The sequence below is a fragment of the Elgaria multicarinata genome, chromosome 2 (assembly GCF_023053635.1).
Source record: "Elgaria multicarinata webbii isolate HBS135686 ecotype San Diego chromosome 2, rElgMul1.1.pri, whole genome shotgun sequence".
Classification (NCBI taxonomy): Eukaryota; Metazoa; Chordata; class Lepidosauria; order Squamata; family Anguidae; genus Elgaria; species Elgaria multicarinata.
In genome coordinates this window covers 122,185,546-122,206,378 of record NC_086172.1, presented here as the reverse complement: position 1 = coordinate 122,206,378, position 20,833 = coordinate 122,185,546, and the positions used below count along the sequence as shown (strand labels likewise).

At 40.5% G+C, this 20,833-nt stretch overlaps 1 protein-coding gene across 5 annotated transcripts in view; it reads right to left on the bottom strand.

Moving 5' to 3' along the window:
* The window catches only part of NR1H3 (nuclear receptor subfamily 1 group H member 3), a 41,273-nt gene that overhangs the window by 14,365 nt on the left and 6,075 nt on the right, over positions 1 to 20,833 (bottom strand). For 4 of the 5 annotated variants that reach the window (XM_063117503.1, XM_063117504.1, XM_063117506.1 and 1 more), the window contains exons 2-3: positions 6,548 to 6,593; positions 5,032 to 5,127 (exon numbers count right to left, since the gene is read on the bottom strand). The gene's annotated coding sequence lies outside the window, so the exon portion shown is untranslated. The remainder of the gene's footprint in view (positions 1 to 5,031; positions 5,128 to 6,547; positions 6,594 to 20,833) is intronic. The other variant, XM_063117505.1, reaches the window with a different exon arrangement.

The window sequence follows — 20,833 nt, the reverse complement described above, 5'->3', positions numbered from 1 at the left end:
AACAGTATAAAAACATGAGATAAAATACACATTAAAACGAATTAAAACATACCATACGTGATTAAAACATCCTGAAAACATTCTAAAATTTCACTGGATAGGCCTGCCGGAATAGATCAGTCTTTATTGCTTTTTTAAATTCTAAAATACTGTCAAGTTGACGAATCTCCTCCGGCAGGCCATTCCACAGTCTGGGAGCAGCAGAAGAGAAGGTCCTCTGGGTAACAGTTGTTAATCTAGTTTTTGGTAGCTAAAGTGGATTCTTCCCAGAGGACCTGAGTGTGCAGGGCGGATTGTACGGGAGAAGGCGATCCCGCAGGTAGCCTGGACCCAAACCATGTAGGGCTTTAAAGGTAATAACCAACACTTTGTACTTCGCCCGGAAACTAATCGGCAGCAAGTGAAGAGATTTTAAAACTGGTTTAATGTGGTCACCCCTAGGTGTACCAGTGACCAGCCTGGCTGCGATATTTTGGACTAATTGAAGTTTCCGGACTAGGCACAGAGGTAGCCCCATATAGAACGCATTACAGAAGTCGAGCCTCGAAGTTACCAGTGCGTACACTACCATCTTTAGGTCTTCCAACTCTAGGAAGGGACGCAGCTGACGTATCAGCCGAAGCTGATAGTAGGCACTCCTGGCTGTCGCATCTATCTGGGCTGTCATTTGGAGCGACGGATCCAGAAGTACCCCCAAGCTGCGAACACAGTCTTTCAGGGTGTGTGTAACCCCATCCAGAACCGGTTGACACACCTCCAAACCTAGGTTGTGGCCTTTGACAGCAAGCACCTCCGTCTTGTCTGGATTCAGTTTCAGTTTGTTTTTCCTCATCCAGCCCATTACCGCCTCCAAGCATTCATTCAGAGGAGACACACTATCCTTAGCTGACGCTGTTATTGAAGGCATAGAGAAATATATTTGGGTGTCATCAGCATACTGATAGCACCCCGCCCCATAAATTATATAATTTATATAATTATAATTTATAATTAAATAAATATTATATAATATTATGATAATATTATATAATATTAATATTAATAATATTATATAATTATATATAATTGATATAATTATAATTTATATAATTTATGTTTAAATTATTATTTAAACATAAATTATGTTTATGTAATTTAAATAAACATAAAATAATTTTAAAAAAATAAAAAAATCTCTGCCCCTTTAAATGGGAGGCATCTGATTTTAAAACAGATTTTAAAAAAGACTGCTGATTTCTCAAACTCCTTTCTGGATTGGTTCAGTTCATTCATTTTATTTATTAGGATAATTTATACTCCAGCTTTCCTAGAAATATAGAGATCAAGGCAGCTAATAATAATCCCATAAAAAAATTAAAATAGAATTTTTAAAACCCCAATTAAAAAACATTGCAACAAGATAATTAAAACATCAGTCAACATAGAATCATGCAGTTAATAAGACTCCCTTACCCAGACACTGTAAAGTAAAAAGTGAAGAACCCCATGAAACCTCCCATGGAAGATAGTTTCAACTTTATAGAGGTTTCTGATTGTTCTTCAACTAGTCAACTTACTTGCCAGAATTTATAAGACAAAGCAATTTACAAGGCGCATCAATTCCCTGCAAGTTAATTCGAATGAGCCTTGTTGAATCGATGCTGCTAAATGAAACCAGAGTCTAACTTTTTCCACTGAAGCACACTGGCTTTTTGGTCATGTCTTGAGTCTCAGAGGCACTGAACCAATGAGCTTACTTTAGGGATTAGACACTGTACATTTTGTCAAGCAAATCTTCATTATTGTAAAAAAAAAAAAGGATTATAGTTCATAAAAACCCTAGAAATATTAAAAGAGGGGAAGGGTTTGATTTCTTTACCTAAGTATCTGAATGACACAATTTGGTCTCCTGCTGCTGTCAGTGAAGTAGTTAAGCAACACTGATGCAAACTAACACTGAAGGGCAGTACATTCCAGCAAATAGAGAAGAGGGCCAGACAACTGGAGCCAAAGAGAAGGACACAAATGCATGCCTAGGGGGATTTCAAAACTGACATGTCATCAATCAACCCAGCAGGCCAAGTCAAACAGCCAAAAGTGAAACTTGCTGCAGAGTGGGCATTTTAATTCACAGGGCAGTTTTTGAGAGGATAAGAGCTTCAAATCTCCATTTGAAATAGCCTGATAAGGCCTAGTTCATAGCTGTTCAATCAACCTTAAGTACCTGTAAATACTTTAAAGGGAAATGCTCACACTTCCTCTGGGAAATGAAAATTAAAGGTTCAATCCTTCCTGATTTAAATTCATTAGCATAGAGATGGGACACCTCATTTTAGCATAAGCTACCTTTATTGACATTCCCAGAGGACTTCCCCTGGCAGTCTCTCTAAGGACTTAGAAGATATTGATTAATCCACACTGCTACTAATGATTTGTCTCCCTTTCCTTCAGTCTCAAAAGTATTCCCTATCAAAAGGTAGGATATAGTCAGTCTTACCAAACATGTTACAAATTCTCATATGTGTACAATAATTAAGTGCCTCCATATGAAGAGGGACTTTGATTGGGTAAATATAGCATACAGATTTGCTCAGTACAGTACTAATATGGGCAGCATGGTAGCATTTCCTAATGTAGCCGTCTTGTCTCAAGCAGAACGGAATGCTGCCATGAAGAACTTCGGTGGCGGGCCTTCTCTGTGGCAGCACCCACACTCTGCAGGACCCTCCCTCGTGTGGTTTGTGATGGGGAAAACATAATATATTTTAAATGTTTCCTGAAGACATACCTTTTTACACAGGCTTTCCCTGGTCTTTAATGTAGTTCATTTTTATATTGCCTTTTAAACTTTTGGTGTTTTAAGTTTATACTTGTATTTTATGTTTTTTAATTGTGCACTGCCCAGAGAGCTTCGGCTAATGGGCAGTATAAAAATGTAATAAATAATAAATAAATAAGAGCATAACTGGGAAAATGTAATGGAAGCTACGATTTTTCCCTGCTTTTACCACTGTTGTTACCCAAACCAAGTTCAAAGAAGGCTTTTATTTTTCCCACTCCCACACCCAGCCTGCCACTCATAGCAGGAGTACGAGAGAGTAGAGGGGAGTAATTTTCTCTCCTTCTTCTTCTTTCTCAGTTTAGTAAAGGCTGTGGATATTTTGCCTTTCCAAGAGAATAGAGAAGGAAAAATCCTATTCCCCATTATTAAATGTTAGGGCAGCTGATTACTCCTGTTTTTACTACTGTTGGAAAAAGGACAGGTAGAAGAAGTGACAATTGGACATTCTTTCCTCTACCCATGCATGAAGATTCTGAATAAAATTGAGAATTGTGTGGCTCTGATTTAAGGATTCCAACTTGACGATGTGGCAACACTAATTCAGATACATGGAGTGTGTTTCAGACAGTGCTTTGGAGGAAGCTCCTATTCACTTTTATTTCATTATATGTGACTGGGGATCATGGAGACCTTGAAAAACAGCTTTGAAAAATGCCCTATTGCATAACTTAAGCATCTATTTACACTATAGATGAGATACCTTTTATGAAACAACTCTTCTTTTCTATTTTAAATGCCAAATGACCTGTTTTCCTAGTAATAACCCTATTTTTAAATCTATTGCACCAATTTGTGTCTGGGTATAAAGCCTATATACTGATCTACATGCTTCAATGCTGTTTTATTGTACATTACTAATAAACTGTATTTTTATTATTTATTTTACTTATTTATTTCATGTCTACACCGCCCAATAGCCAAAGCTAATTTTTGTGTTTCTATGCAAAATTCAGACACCTCCAAACGCCGAGAGAGCAGAGAGAAAAGTTATAGTTATTCAATAGTAATTATTAAGTGCTCATTTGGAATTGTGGCAGTGATTAATAATGTCTTAATTGTTTTATTCTTAAATATTAACTAGCAAAATAGTTTATATATGCAAGTCTAGGAGAATGGCCAGACCAGTAGTCCTTTAAACTCCTGGCTTTTCACAGATGGTTGGTAGCTCATAGATATAGATGTAAGGGCAAAAAATGATTAAAATTCAGGGTGTTGCTAAAAAAAAATTTTTATTTGAAAAAGGAAATTGGAAAGCATAAAGGCTTGTTTTGAAATTTTAATGTAAAGCAAAACACAACAGCACCAAGGAGAGAAAAACTGGGAGGATATTATGAAAGCAGATGGTAATGCTGTATGCAGAGATGGAGAAAAAGAAGCCCACCATGATGACTGGAAACCCCTGGGGGAGAAGGATGAAAACAAATGCAAAAAAAAAGAGGATAAAAAGGACAGAACAGCTATGGGCATGTGAGAATGCTGTGGAAGCCACCTAAGCTCCTAAAGCATAGCTGGAAAAGCATCCAATGCCTTCTGAACTTCAAATGGGCAATGAACAACCTTTATTTGCTTTTCCTGCCCAAGGCAGTGAATTCAAGGGGGAAGTAATAGGAGGCTGTCCTTTTAATCCCCCCCCCCCCAAGAGACTTAAAGCTCCATCAGACTGGGGGTTAACGTGCTCCCTGCCTCTCTTCTCCACCCATGTTTTCCTTCCTCAAGTTACTTCCTATTTCAAGAAGAGGAAGTACACGAGAACGAGGTCCATTGAGTCCGCTGTTCTAATGGCGCTGCTTCTCCTGCACACAGCAGGAGAGAGCAGCAATTCCATGTTTAAAAATACATCGGACTTAATGAGGGTTTTTTTGTTGTTGCACAAGGAAGGCCAGAAGGAGCCGAAGGCGCACAGGAGGCAGACAACGTCATGTGAGGGACCTGAGCAAACTCTGTGAGTGCCCAGTAATGAGTGTGCAATAAAACACTCGTGGAATGGAGCTATTAGAAAAACAAAAGTAAAAACTAAGTAAGTTCCACCTTTATGTCCAAAGAGGAGGTTAAAAAGAAACTAGATTCTCCTAAAAGTGTAGACTGGAAACTGGGATCTATCCACTAGTGTACTTTTGCTATTACAGACTAAAATGGCTACAATTTATAGGAGGTTCTTAAGTGACATACTGTACTGAAGCCTTTTCTAGAATGTTGTATTCTAATATTACCTTTGCAGATCCACAAGCCGTTTCAGGCTGTTGATGCTTAGCTAGGATTGCCAAGTCAAAATTTTCAAAATTAGGAATATTCTGGAGCTGAGATGCCTGAAATAAAAGACAACTATTATGTTCAATATGGATGTGATAGAAATAAGGATTTTTAATATATATATATATATATATATATATATATATATATATATATTAATAATCAAGGATATATAGAACCCCTTTGCTCAGTCCAGTTGTAGCAAGACTTTAGAGAAGAAATGTCTGATACCCCATTGGCAGAGCTAAAGAGCAATCTGGCAGTGTGGCCTTGATGGGCAATAAATAAATGAAAAATATGTACAATTGTACATATTCATTCATTCCACTTATGCTCTCTCTTGCAGGTTCAAAAACTGGGTACATAGAACATCCAATACATGAAGATGGGGAGGTGCTGCCAAAATATAAATAAATTGCAATAATTCTAGAGCTATGATATCAATATTAGAGGGCCCTGAGTTTTGCTGTTATATTAGTCTGACAGAAACAGAAAAAGAAAATATACAATTTGTTTTGGAAACATAAGTGTTCAGCAAGCTTACAATTATTTGGTAAAATCTGAATGTAATGGGAAACAGCGACATTAACTAAAAAGTTATAATATTTTCTTTGCTTGAAATTTACTGCTCTTAGGCAGGATCTACACTACTGCTTTATAACGGTATTGAAGTGCACTGGCAACTGTTGGGGCCCATTGACACATGTCATATACCGTTTTCAAACCACTTTCAAAGTGTTATATCTGGCCTCAGACCCAGGTCAAATGAGCAGTACCTTTTTTTTAGTATGGCCTCTAATGGATAAAAAAATGCAATAGATCTGGCCATATAACAGCTGCTTAAATTAAATTATTTTATTCTAACCTATCAGTGCCTATGTCAATAACAAGAAAGGAAACACTTGTAAGAAAGCTTGCAGAACATACAAACCATCATTTTCCCCTAACTGTTGTCCATCGACATAACCGGGGCAGATACTTGGGCACAGATGTTAGTTGGAAGCCATTGCTCATCCTACAATAAGGTTGCCAGGTCCTACCCCAGGGACTTAACCTATCACAGAGCTCAAACGCAGCAAGAGAATATGCAGCACCGATACTCCCACCCTTCTGTTGTTCCAAAGGTCCCTTATCCTGACCTACCCCAGATTCTTGCTTACTTCAGTATCTACACATCATTCCCATTAATTTAGCTTTTCCCAACCTGATGGCTTCCAGTTGTGTTGGATTACAATTCCCAACATTCTCAGCCAGCACGCCCTGTGATAGGGGCCGCAGTCCAACACATCTGGAGAGCACCAAATTGGGGAAGGCTGCCTTAATTGTACTGAAGAAACAACCTCTTTGCTGAAAATATTAATAGAAACCAATGGAAAGGTCAATTGCAAAGAACACAGGGTCAGCCATAGATTCACAGCAATCTGATGTAAATCCCTTTACTTTACTGCAGTTTAAAAAATGTTGCATTAATAGTACCTGTAAACGGGAAACTTGGTGTGCACTGCCTTTCCAGTTGTTGTTACTGCCAGTCCCAGAAGCAAAAAGACAGAATATTAGGCAAGCCTTCCTCTCAAAAGTGCAACGAAAATGAACATTATAGCCGATGGGGAAGTAAATGTAGGTGAAAGGCTGAGGGAAGCATTTTATTCCTTGGGTTGTGGTCACGTTCACGTCTCAGATCAGGCGCCAAGTACTTCCAAGATACATTGGCACCAGCCTCTACCCCCTGCCCTGCCTAGAAACAGCTGAACAACTCAGAGAGCAAAGGTCCCAAGTTCAGCTCTTTCTCCCACTTCAGACACACGGTATTATTTATTTCCAAAACCCAATAATCCAAGCTGCTTCATCCTGTAGCCGCCATTCACTCTTCCCCAGCTACAAAATATTCCCCCACTTCAAAGTAAAAGCTCTATTTCTTCCTCCTACACAAGGGGATCTGGCTTTGTTTTCACCCCCTCACAGCTGGTTCTCCAAGGGCCAAAAAACATGTTACATGGAGTCATGTGTAACATCCCCACCAACGGGGGGGGGGGGGGGGGGAGGGGTTAATTGAAAATTATCTATAAGAACCTGCTGTCTTGAGCAAAGCACCAGCTGGGATGAAGAGTTGAGGGAATAGCTGTATAAATCTTTCCCTTTGGGCTGTGCAACCCCACCATCGATGAAAGGAAATGGGTCCTTCACAGTGAGAAAAGCTGCTTAGGGTGAGCAATTCTGACAGGAAAAATGGCAAAAGGGGGAAGATGAAGCAGCCCCTATCTCCCTTTTTGCTTTCCACCACCGTCTCCCACTGCTGCTTTTCATTTTATGTAAAAATGTCAGTGAGAAGTTATATGCAAGTGTGTCTGTGAAATTTGGCACTCCCTTTTCCCAGTAGAGATCCTCCCCACAGGCTAGTCCCTCTCAGCCGACATTCCTGTTCCTGCGCTATATTCCTCTGGTCTAAAAACGTCCTGTGTTGATGTAAGCACTCTTAACAGGTCTCTGTTAAATCTAAATTCTGAATTTTCCTCATCTAAACTATTAAATGTATATATCATACATTGAATTCAGAATGTATTGTACCAGAATATGAAGTTATAGGATTTCACCTCAACTAAGAGTGGGTTTAAATTGTGTGTGTGTCTGTGGTGCTGGTAGGGGCTCCAGAGATTCTTGGAAGCCTAATCCAACATTCATCAAGGAGAAGATAAAGAACGGAGGAGAAGCATACCTGAAAAACAGTTTTCCCACCACCATTATTTTTCCACTGCAGTGTGCAACAGCAAAGAAGCCTTCCCCAACCTGGTGCCCTCCAAATGTTTTGACTAAAACTCCCAATATTCCTGACCCCCAGACCATGGGCTGATGCTGATGGAAGTTGAAGTTCAAAATATCTGGAGGGCACTAGGTGAAGGAAAGCAGCTCTAGGGTGTAAATTCAGATGAAGCAACGAGGCCCAATTAGCTCAAGCCATGGAAAGTGTTCCTAAGAGAACCTATGCCAGAATCCTATGCAATATACAAAGGTTCCACAACAGATGAGTCAATATGTACATGTTCCCTGAGGGCAGAAAGTTTGAAAACTATTCACCTAGCACAGTCTTCCCTGACCTGGTGCTCTGCAGAAATTTTGGACTATAACTTCCAGGATTCCTGACCATTGGCCATGCTGGCTGAGGCTGATGGGGACTGAAGTCCAAAATATCATGTCATCCAGGTTGGAGAAGGCTGAACTTGCAGATACCCTTTTTAAGGAGCCTTTGCTTTAGGGTACCTAACAAACAATGTGGGAAGTGCGTGGGTAGGAATTCTACATCCCTATTACCATTAGCTCATGTATGTGGCAAATTCAACAAACTGTTTCTATGGCACCCTGAAGTAATTTGTGGAAATTTTGGTTAGCTCTGTTGGTGATTATTGATGAAGAGTAATCTATGCCTGGGAAACCACAGAACACTTCTGACTTGCTCATCCCACAAATCAGTTGCAGAGTCAGAATGCCCCACAGTATTGCCATGGTACAACCTTGCCCAAACTGATGTCCTCCAGATGTTTTGGACTTCATCTCCCATCAGCACCAGCTACAATGGGCAATGGTCAGGAATGCTGGGAATTGTAGTCCAAAACACCTGGAGGGCAACAGGTTGAGGAAGCCTGCCATAATAGAAAAAAGAGGTTGTATCCAACCCCTCACTATGGGGGCAGGGGGGTGTTAATTGTTCACAAGCATTTTATATACAGCTCTTCCATAAAACAGGTATTCCTACTACTGCAGCAATTCCATGAAGATGGCAAATGCCGTAGTAAAAGAACTTAATTATAGCCCCACCCCCACATACACATCTGCTCTTCATCAGTCATACAGTCTATATGTCAGTTCTCATAACATATATTACCCAAGATGATATAACTGTATGTCAGTTCTTACATTTTCCAACTTACTAGTTTTTATATTACCCAAGATACCATAAAAATATGTCAGTTTTTATATTATCCAATTTTTTAGTTCTTGCATTACCCACAATATTGAGAGACTTTTATAATTAAGTAGGTTTAGCAAAATATAAATACACTCTGCCCTTTTCCTCTCCTATGAGTACCAAGACAACTTGGCATTGGAGAGTAACGAGGAGAAGAAGAAGGACGAGGAGGAGGAGCACGAATGACAAATGGACAGATACAAACTGGTACATTCCGTGCAGGGCAAAAAAAAAAAAAAAAGGTCCAGCCAACTGTTTCAGAAATAGATACTGTACTTAAAACAAATACACAAATCTTATACTTAAGTTCCCAAAATAGAAGAAGCATGAAAAAAACATACAACGTGAAGGAACACAAACTGCTACCTGAAATTTTAAATCATAACTGCCCAATTTTAATATAAATCTCCTATGTGTTATTGAAGAAGCACTATTGGTGGCGATGACTGTTAAGGGAAGAAAGTATGAGCCTAGGTCTGTATAATAGCACATACAGCCTCCCACATTTGCTTTCCATAAAACAGGGTAGTGCCATCATGACCTTTTCCTCTGGTCAATTCCTCTTATTTTTATGCCACCCAGCAACTTTTTCTCGAACTTCCTAAAAGATTTCCTCACTTCCTCTGAGGATCTGCCATAGGGAAGCTAATCGTTCTCACAGTGTCACCTCTTCGCTGTTCCTCTTGATCTCTCTAGTACAGTTTTTCTCAAGCTCTTTTGAGACTGATCTACTCACCACCCTCTTGCTATTCAGAAGCAGCAATCTGCTTTTCTCCCTTTTGTGCCCTAAACTTGAGGTGAAAGGCATCTGGGGAGAATAGTTAATTCTACAGAGCAAAGATCTTACAGTGTTAAAATAGGCATGTCTGTGTGTGCTGTTTAACACTGTTCTGTTGCAAAATTTAATTCATCATTGCAATAGAACATCCCCTTCTACCCCATAGCCACTTCACAGTATATATTGCTCAGCTGAGTAGTTTACCTTGCAAGGCACAGGGTGGAAATGAGAGAGCCAACGTGGCTGGAGTGTTGGGCAAGAGTTGGGCAAGGCTGGCCTCGAATCCCGCTCAGACGAAGTCAATGGGTGGCTTTGGGCCAGTCACACCCTCTGTCTCTCTCAGACCAACATACCTTACAAAGTTATTGTAAAGCTATATTTGGAGTCGGGTTGGTGGAGAGGTTGGATAGAAATACAATCAAGGGGTGTAAAGAAACAGGCCCAAGCTGGAAGATAGGCAGACAATTGCAATAATTTGCTTTGCAATGTGTACCTCTCTTTCCTTGCAATGATTTCCCCACCATCCTTCTCACAGCACAAAATGAACCAATTGCAAAGTCACTGTAGAGGCTGTCTCCAAGTCATGTGACTTGAAAGGGCTTGGACACATTCCTAACGCAACAAGCTAAGGACAGCTGCTGGATCAGACAAAATATAAAATGTCCATAAAAGATCCATTCTGTATTAAAATCATGGGACAGGATCCAGGTTTAGTCATAGTTAGAGTAGACCAACTGAAATCAATTGGACTTAAATTAGTCGTGACTAACTTTTCCCATTAATATCAAAGGGTCTACTCTAAATGTGACTAAATCTGGCTCCAGCGCCTTGTGTGTCATATTTATATTTTTATCATATAAAAATTCTTTTCAAAGGACTACATTCTGCATCTCTTAAGTCTTACACCTCAGTACTGAGGCAACACATATTTCTAATTCAAAATCCATTCAGAGAGAGAGAGAGAGAGAGGCTGTTCCCATATTATGGCCCACCACACATTACCTTTATTCAACGCGTTAGGAATGGTATTCTTAAGGCTGATGTCATCACAGAAAGACTGCTCTCAACTTCTCTTCATGGCCGCTGCCTCCATGCAACAAGCTATCCATGCACAAAAGCTTACCACATAGATGGGACAGTTTTCTCCACACCCCTGCAAACACTGGCCACATGGAAGCAGCTGCCACTGCAAGCAATTTAAAGCAGCTCCCACAAAGCAGGTTGTTCCTATGATTATTTCCTAAAAAATGTGTTGTGATCAATGGCAAACGTGAAATGGATCACATTTCAATGGTGTCTAAGAGATGCAAAATGAAAACATTTTAAAAGTAAAGTCCTTGAAAGAGAGTTTCTACTTAAAACACATCAGGATCTTAACAGAAATGGAATTATTTACTATAGAACTGTTGCTGGATGGGCAGCAGAACATACAGCATTGTACTCTATTTAAAGAAAGGAAGGTTCAAGGTTATAGAGATATTATTTTCAGCGGGGAAAGGGAGTACAATTAAGAAGGACTGTTTGTGATTATGGGGGGGGGGGGTTCATTTCCTAGCAGATATGGAGCCCAGCACACTAAGCTTATTTTACTCAGACATAAGCCCCACTGGATTCAATGGGTCTGACTCAAAGCAAATGTGCACAGGATTGCAGTCTTAGCAGTTTTTGGAATAATGTTGTTAGAAAGACTTTAGAAGTCCCATCTTTTGGAAAAACTAAAAAGGAGATTTCCTAAAGCAGAGGAAAAATGCTCAGTGAGCTAATCACAAAGTCCATCCATGACATTCTGCCCCAGACCCCTCCAAAAGCGGCATAACATACTGCCTCTTCCTGTTATTTCCTGTATTGAATGGGACAGGGACTTGTCAGCTTGTACTCTGTGAAACACCATGCTCTGTGGTGACACTATATAAGTAGTAATTATCATCAAGATCCTAGATAGCTTTAATAAGAAAAACAGGGTTGCACCACAGGGCCAAATAATTTTCCTATTCATAGATTAGATTGCATCTCCACAATGGTAGGACCCAGTGGTGGGTGTAGGAGTGGTGGAGTAGTTATACAGGTATATTCCAACCCTTCTAATGCTTGTGCACCAAAGCAGTCCCAAAGCAATACATATACACACTACAAAAATTCATGATTAACACAACAGGAAAACAATAACCCATAAATCAATATAAACCATAATCTGCATACTAATACAAATAAAAATTAAAACCATAAAACAATCTAAAAAAATACGATATGAAAAACCATAAGCTTCAGCAAAGCTTTTGACAAAGTGCCCCATGATATGCTGATTAACAAACTAGCTAAAAGTGGGCTAGATGGAACAACTATTAGGTGGATTCACGGTTGGCTACAGAATCGGACTCAAAGAGTACTTATCAATGGAACCTTCTCAAACTGGGGAGAGGCAACGAGTGGGGTACCGCAGGGCTCAGTCCTGGACCCAGTGCTCTTCAATATTTTTATTAATGATTTGGATGAGGAGGTGCAGGGAACGCTTATCAAATTTGCAGGTGACACAAAATTGGGTGGGACAGCTAATACCCTGGAAGACAGAAACAAACTTCAAAGTGATCTTGATAGGCTGGAGTGCTGGGCTGAAAACAACAGAATGAAATTTAATAGGGATAAATGCCAAGTTCTACATTTAGGAAATAGAAACCAAAGGCACAGTTACAAGATGGGGGATACTTGGCTCAGCAATACTACAACCTAGTAGGGTCTTGGAAATGTTATAGATCACAAGCTGAATATGAGCCAACAGTGTGATATGGCTGCAAGAAAGGCAAATGCTGTTTTGGGCTGCATTAATAGAAGTATAGCTTCCAAATCATGTGAGGTATTGGTTCCTCTCTATTCTGCCCTGGTTAGGCCTCATCTAGAGTATTGCGTCCAGTTCTGGGCTCCACAATTCAAGAAGGACACAGACAAGCTGGAGAGTGTTCAGAAGAGGGCAACCAGGATGATCAGGGGTCTGGAAACAAAGCCCTATGAAGAGAGACTGAAAGAACTGGGCATGTTTAGCCTGGAGAAGAGACGATTGAGGGGAGACATGATAGCAAATACTTAAAAGGTTGTCACACAGAGGAGGGCCAGGATCTCTTCTCGATCCTCCCAGAGTGCAGGACACGGAATAATGGGCTCAAGTTAAAGGAAGCCAGATTCCAGCTGGACATCAGGAAAAACTTCCTGACTGTTACAGCAGTACGACAATGGAATCAGTTGCCTGGTGAGGTTGTGGCCTCTCCCACACTAGAGGCCTTCAAGAGGCAGCTGGACAACCACCTGTCAGGGATGCTTTAGGGTGGATTCCTGCATTGAGCAGGGGGTTAGACTCGATGACCTTGTAGGCCCCTTCCAACTCTGCTATTCTATGATTCTATGATATGTAAAAATACAATAAAAATACAGATGCAATAAGGCAGATATCATAGATTTAAAAAACTTTACTCTTACTCTCAGGTATTTGATAGCATATGATGGGCTTCTTAATTTAGTTGTTTTATTGGATCTTGGTATTTTATTGTTTTCTGTTTTTCACAGCTTTAAATTGTTTAAGATATTCATATGTTTTAATCCTGGCTGTAAGATACCTTGAGCCTTTTTTTCTGGGAAAGGTGTCTAAGATATTTAATAAATAAATGATTTATTTATTTATTTATTACATTTCTATACCGCCCAATAGCCGGAGGTCTCTGGGCGGTTCACAATAGATAAATTAAATAAGTAAATAAAATTAGCAAACCCTTCTTGCTGTGGAACAACCACAGAACCTGAGAGGCAAACCCACTGCCAGGCCTCTTAGCCCTTTCCTATTACTTTTTTTACTTAGGGAGCACTGCAGAAGCCCTGAACTCCCCTCCGTGTTGCTCTCCCTTCAAACTCCTCCATCTTGCCCTCAAAGTTTCCTTCTTCCATTTCCCTCAGTCTTGTTAGGCCACAGTGTTAATCTCCACCAAACCCTTAAGCCCTCTGTTCTCATTTCATTGCTAAACTGGGTGGTTTAGGCCACCTACCCATGCTTAACAAGTTGCCATCCTGGACAGACTGCTCTGGCTGGCAGGTTTCTTACTGCCATTCGACACTTGGATACACCTGGAGCAGAAGAGCATGTTTGTACAGAATCTTCAGTTTAATCCTTTGGCACTAAACCAGAAGACAAGGGAAAGAAAGTAGATCATCCATGAAATAGTGGGCTACGGAACCAGTGCTGATACTCGGCTCCCTGATCCGCTTTAGGGATATTTCAGGGCCTGTTGTATGAAATGCACAGGCACATAAGAAGCTTCCTTATACCAAAACAGACCATTGGTTCATCTAGCTAAGTACTGTCTATGCCAGCAGCAGCTCTCTAGGACAGGGATGGGGAACCAGCAGTCTACAAGTTGGATATGGCCCACAAGGCTTCCTCTCAGCTTCCATGCTGGCTGCAGAGGGAGAAGCTTGTCTTCCTCTCCAGCCAGGTTGGAAAAGCAGCAAATTGCAGATGCTGGGGTGTCAGGATCAAGCCTGTTTTCCCTAATGTGGGGGAAGGGGTTTTGGGGGTTGAATCAGGTTCAGAATCTGAAGAAAACGAAGCAGGACCAGAAGTATATCAGCCAAGACAGGAAGTGGGGGAGGAGATTCTCCAGACACTTCAAGAGTCAAGGATGTGTCTTCCCAGGAGCTTATCAAACAGGATGCCAAAGGCTCAGAGACCATTCTCCCCCCATCCCTGGGAACTCAGCCTCTGTCAGAGGAGGGGGGGGTGCATCAGAATTGACAGATCCCAGTATCTGTCGCAGGGTCAAGTGGGCAGAGTTGAGAGGAGGTGGGAGGTGATACCTTAGGGTAGCCACTCACCAGAGGCTTCTCAAAAAAGACCATGAAGTAAAGTAACTGTTGGACTGCGGAGAAAACTGTCCAGTTTTAGTTGAAAGGCAACTGACTAGCTTTGTTAAGCTAACAGAGCATTCACACTCCCATAAGGTGTGAAGAGATGTTTATTTGTTGAATAAAGCTTTCTGGATTATACGGCAGACCTCTTTATTGTCTTGCATCTCGGTGGGAGGACTTGGAATCATGACCGGGTTAGCATCCTGGTGTGGAAAGTAGGGGAATTTAAACCTTTGCTTTCTGCTATGATCCCAATTCTGATCACACACACCCCGCCCTCACCATGCCTACAATTTGCATTAGGAAAAACCCTCCATTTGCTCCAGTACAAACTACAGGTATGGCCACCCACCTGAGACAGGTAACTCTTTCCTGCTTCATCCAATTAGCTTGTTTCCCAAACTTGAACAGGTGTATCAGATTCACCAGATCAAGAGAGAATACAATGGATTTAAAGGACCAACTCCACTCAGTGATAGATTTATGAATCTAGCTGAGTGATCTGGGCATCAAGAATTAATATATATGGGTTGCGGTCCCTGAAACTTCTCTCAAGCGAAGTAACACAAAGTGGCACCATAAAATATACATTTATTGCTTAAACAGTATTATAGAATAATGAATATATGCAATTATAAAGCAAGCAAAACACATTAGTACATGTAATGCAGTTAGGACTATTAGAAGCATAATATAAATCATGGCTAACATATTTTTTAGTAAAATTGAAATTCTATTCCTCTCAACCAACAAAGCACTCATCATTAAGATCTTATAATTACCAATCTGGCAAGCTTGGTTTGCAGAGCTTAAATAATCATGTTGGGTAGGCGTCTCATTCTCCCAGGATCTCTCTGCGCAACCAGGTCTAATTCTTGCTTTTATAACTCTTTTGCAGATAGCCTCATCTTACGTTTTAGAGGCAGTCATACCACTATTCTTATTTTTCTCAATATAACCAGTAATACCCAGATGAAGGTATTTCTGCTAAGTTAAACTACGTGCAGCTTCCAGCTCTTGACCAACCCGTTTGGGGCAGCCTTCCTTCATTTTTAAGAATACATTCTATTACTCATAGCTATCTCATAACACGTACACACAACTAGTCACATCTGTTACTGATCACTTACAGTCAGTATATAGTGATAATTGGGAATAGCACTCCAGTGAAATACAATGCATTTTTATCAACAAAACACATTATATTAATATTATGTGGCATCGTGACCCAGACTGGGACTGCAATGCAGGGCAAAGAATTAACGCCCCAACACCCCCCAACATAACATGGTCCCAATCCATATCAGATCCCTAGCATCTGCAATTTGCATAGAGAGGAAAACTCCAATTCACTCCAGTAAGAGCTTTTTCCCCCCAACTGAAGTTGCAGCTGCTGGGAGCCCAATCTGAATAGGGACCAGAGAGGGAGGCAAAACATCAAAGGATGCCTACCTCCCATATCTAGGTCCCAATCCAGATCAGGCCTCTAGCATCTGCTGTTTGCATTGGCGGGGGCAGGAGGAATCCCACTGGAGAGAGTGGGAGTGTTTTTCCCCCAGAACAAATTACACTATATGTGTACATGGGTGTGTGAGAGAGAGGATGGATGAGTAGAATGTGCTTGTGTGTGCATATATGTATATGTGAGGGTGAATAGATGAACAGGGTGTGTGTATATATGCATCTCAACCACTACTGGCAAAGACCAGCAGAAATCGCTTAGTAGCAACAATGGCAAAAAGACAAAGAAAATGCAATAAATTTATTATTATTAAACAGTCTACTAGCATTCAAGAAAGCTATAAAGACTGATATCTTCCAGCAGGCCTATCCAGTGGAACTTTAAGATGTTTTTAGGATGTTTTTTAGGATGTTTTTAACAATGTATACTATGTTTTAATTCAGTTTTATGTATTTTATCATTTATTGTTGTTCCCCGCCTCGATCAGAATGGAGAGGCGGGTAAGAAATAAAATTAATAATAATAACAATAATAATAAAGATCATGTTTAAAAGCAAGAGTGGATAATGCTTAAATCGGATACATATCAGCTGTCTCAGAAAAAGTACTAAATAAAAAAAGACTGAGGGTGTTGCTCTTTTTCATAAAAGCTGACCAATAAAATCCTTGTTGTTTCAGTTTTAAAATGATCTCTTCAAATTAAGAACCTGAGAAAGTGCAACCACACTGAAACTCTGGGAATTTAAGAACTCGATTTCTTCTGCTATTGTTTCCCTTTCTCAAAATAACACCACACCACCCCTCATTCCCATACAGTTATGAAACATGTGACTCTCATGACCCCGAACCCTAAGAGACAAAGTCACAAGAGGAACTGCCTCACATGTAAGCACATCCCACCCACCCCAATCTGGATGACAAAGGCCTTTCACTGCTTGGGTGGCGAAGGGGCCCCTGCAGCTCCCAGAGGGAGTAGAGGAGGGTCTGCATTTTTGAAACTGAACGGCAATAACCCCAGAATCTTGGCTCCGGCTGCACTGCAGCCCAGCGCTGGGTCTGACTATCAGCACCGACCTTCGGACAGACAGCAGGGAACGCAATTGTGACTTTGACTTTATCAGGGATTTAAACAGGAAAAGTCTTGTTTGTAATCTTCCCTTCAGGGAAAAGTAGACCGGATGGGGGTGGGGACTAAGAATGGTCCCTATCTTCTCCCATCCTCATTAAAGCAATATGAGGTAGGTTGACATGGGTAGCTAATGGTCAGAGAAAGATTCAGCCTGGGGAAACTCCTAGTAAGCTTGTCTGGAGAAAAAGCTTGAGATATATCTCAATGCTGATCAATATAAACTTAGCTGGGACATGTTGGCCTGGGATAAGTAAGCATTAACTTTAGCCATCTACCTAGGGTGACCATATGAAAAGGAGGACAGGGCTCCTATATCTTTAACAGTTGTATTGAAAAGGAAATTTCAGCAGGTGTCATTTGTATATATGGGGAACCTGATGAAATTTCCTCTTCATCACAACAGTTAAAGTTGCAGGTGCCCTGCCCTCTTTTAAATCTGGTCACTCTAGTATAGCTCCTGCAGGTTTAACTGCTGTGATGAAGAGGGAATTTCACCAGGTTCCCCATATTTTATTTATTTATTTATTACATTTTTATACCGCCCAATAGCCGAAGCTCTCTGGGCGGTTCACAAAAATTAAAACCATCATAAAACAACCAACAGGTTAAAAACACAAATACAAAATACAAATACAAAATACAAATATATACAAATGACACCTGCTGAAATTTCCTTTTCTATGCAACTGTTAAAGATACAGGAGCCTGCCCTCCTTTTCATATGGTCACCCTACATCTACCTCCACATTGTCTCAGAGATGGACTGAAGTTGCTCCCTTCAGAGTTTTGCTTAGGTTTAGTAAATTATATCTTCTAGCCACTGCTTAGCAATAGGCTTACAACTACTTAGAAGCACAGAATCAATGGTTAAAACCTAAATAGCTGGTTAGCCTTTATAATAGACAAATGAGTGAAGCTAAATTTTGCAGTTCCCCTCTTCAAGATCCATTTAGGATACGTCGCCTGATGCTGTCATATAAGGACTTTAAAAGACCACTCCATTTGTTAGGGAGACTGAAAACGTGCAGAAAACAATGTCTTTTTAGAAGCCAGTCAATGGTAAAACTTTGTGTATGTATCTATTTACTATATGGTGTAACCATCCCTTAGCAAAGATTCCCTGGGGAGCCATTACCGAAATGGCCGTCTCCTTGATGGTTACTCACCATATATAATTTGGTTGGGGCACTCAGATAATCTGGTCCCAATACATTTAGGGGTTTAAAGATTAAAACCAGCACTTTAAATAGGGCCCAAAAATGGATTGGGACTAATGCAGCTGGCAGGCATAATGTGGTCATACCACCCACTCCCAATTAATAATCTTGTGGCCCTATTCTGAACCAACTGTAGTTTCTGGAGCATTTTTGAGGGTGGCCCCATGTACAATGCATTGCAGTAGTCTAACCAGGAGGTTGCTGAATCCTTGGCAATTATGGCCAAGCTATTTACTGCAAGGTATCTACTAGATATTGGCCAGTAGTCCAGCGGTGGACTAGAGCCTACCTTCTGCTCACTACTGCCCTAGACAACCTATGGATCACCTCATGAACTTACTGCTCCTCATTATATGAGGACAATCACTGCGCAGAGTGAGGAAATGTACTGGGAGGCCAAAATTATAAAATGCTGTCGTGGCAGATGCAGGTTACATTTTAAACTTACCAAGGGAAAACAACTCTCATGGCACATCATTCAATGTGGCTGCATATGCCACATACATCACCACAAAAACCATGACTACAATATACCCAAACCAAAGAACACTCTAATTCCACATAGTAATTGCAGGTGCAACAGATGCACTAACATGGGGAAAATTTCATTTTTTAAGTGACGAAATCATTTGTATTAAAACCTTTCTCCTACTGGATGCATATTACTTATGCATCAGGTTTTTCAACAGTACAAAACATGCCACAACAAGACTGCAGGCACTTTGGACAAGATCATCTGTACTCTTGAGTACACCTTACACAAAGCAGTCATAATGTGGGTTCTGCCTTTTCAGCTGGGGCACCTAAACTTTGGAAAAGCCTCCAAATGGAGGTTTGTAATGTGTAGATTGGCTCTTATCCAACACAATGAAAGGATGGAAGATTTGGGATGTAGCTGCTGCTGGGTGACATATGTTTGATTCACTGCCAAAGCTATCATTCTCTAGACCTTTCCTGGAGAACTCAGATCTAGCCTTGGTTGTTGATGCCCATCACGGCAATGTACTCTATATGGAACTACCCAATGAGACTACTAACTGAACACTGAAGAGATGCCCAAGGAGAAATATATATATTCTGGCTGCTGCAGTTCAGAAGGGATCTGAGATAGTATGCAGTTAAAAAAACCCAATCAAACAAGGATAAAAGTTTAAAAGGTCCATATAGGGAAAGGAGGGTGACAGCTAAAAAGTGTGAGGGGATGCATGCACACCAGAGAATGAATCTGAATCTAATTCCCCCTCTGGCATGAGGCCGAACATGTGAACATCTTTGTGCAGACTTTGCCCTGCCAAGTCATTCTCTTCTCACAATATCTGACATCACAACAAAGAGCTGCTGCACGTCAGGCACACAGCATCCTTGGTTCCAAGCCAGCCAGTGACATGGCTGCAATCAGGGCACACCCACCAGGTGAGAAACATGAGCCCTGGATTTCTCCAGGAGGGTTTCAAATACTCAGAATGTCCCTCTGGGTGTCCCTTCCTGAAGACTTGTGTTTCTTAAGACTTTACCAGCAAGCAACCTCCCAAGGCAGCCTAGAAAGATCCATTAGCTTTCCATATAGCACCAGCCAGTCGAATAAAATGGAAACAAAAAGCAAATAATCATGTAATTGTACTGCTCTAATAAAAGGTAAAATTTGCAATATCCTATGCAACATTTCTTTGTTTTTCATTTACGTTCTGTGCATCTTACAACTAGAGCTAGCCCTGGGCTACCATGCTGCACATCAAAACAGTGAAAGTCATATGTGGATGAAGATGTCATGAGAGAGTTATTACAGGTGATCTTCCCAATTAAATCCTTCCAATTAAATTGGATAATGAATGTCTGAGATGTGTCAAAAGCATCTTAATAAGGTGAGAATTCTCTTTAAAATGGTGGCACAATGTTTCCCCAAAAAAAGGAAACAACATTTCCATAATTCATGATGTATCTAAGTAATTCAGCATCTCACAAAGAATCCAGCTATGGCAACAACCCTGTATTAACCAACAAGCACTCCAAAACAACATCCTTAAATAGGATCATGGTATCAATAATAATATAGATTTTTAAAACACACGCAAAAGAGTGGTATCTTAAAGACTAACACATGTAGAATATATTCCTATGCATTGATACTTGAGAGGTGTTCAATGGGGCTAAATCCAGGTGTTTATAGGATTGCAGCCTTATTATGCGCTCAGCCTTCATAGACTAAGGCAACCTGTGGCCCTCCAGATGTTATAGTCTAAAACTCCCATTATCCCTCACCATTGGCTATGTTGGTTAGAGCTGATGGGAGTTTTATTTATTTATTTATTATTGCATTTATATCCCACC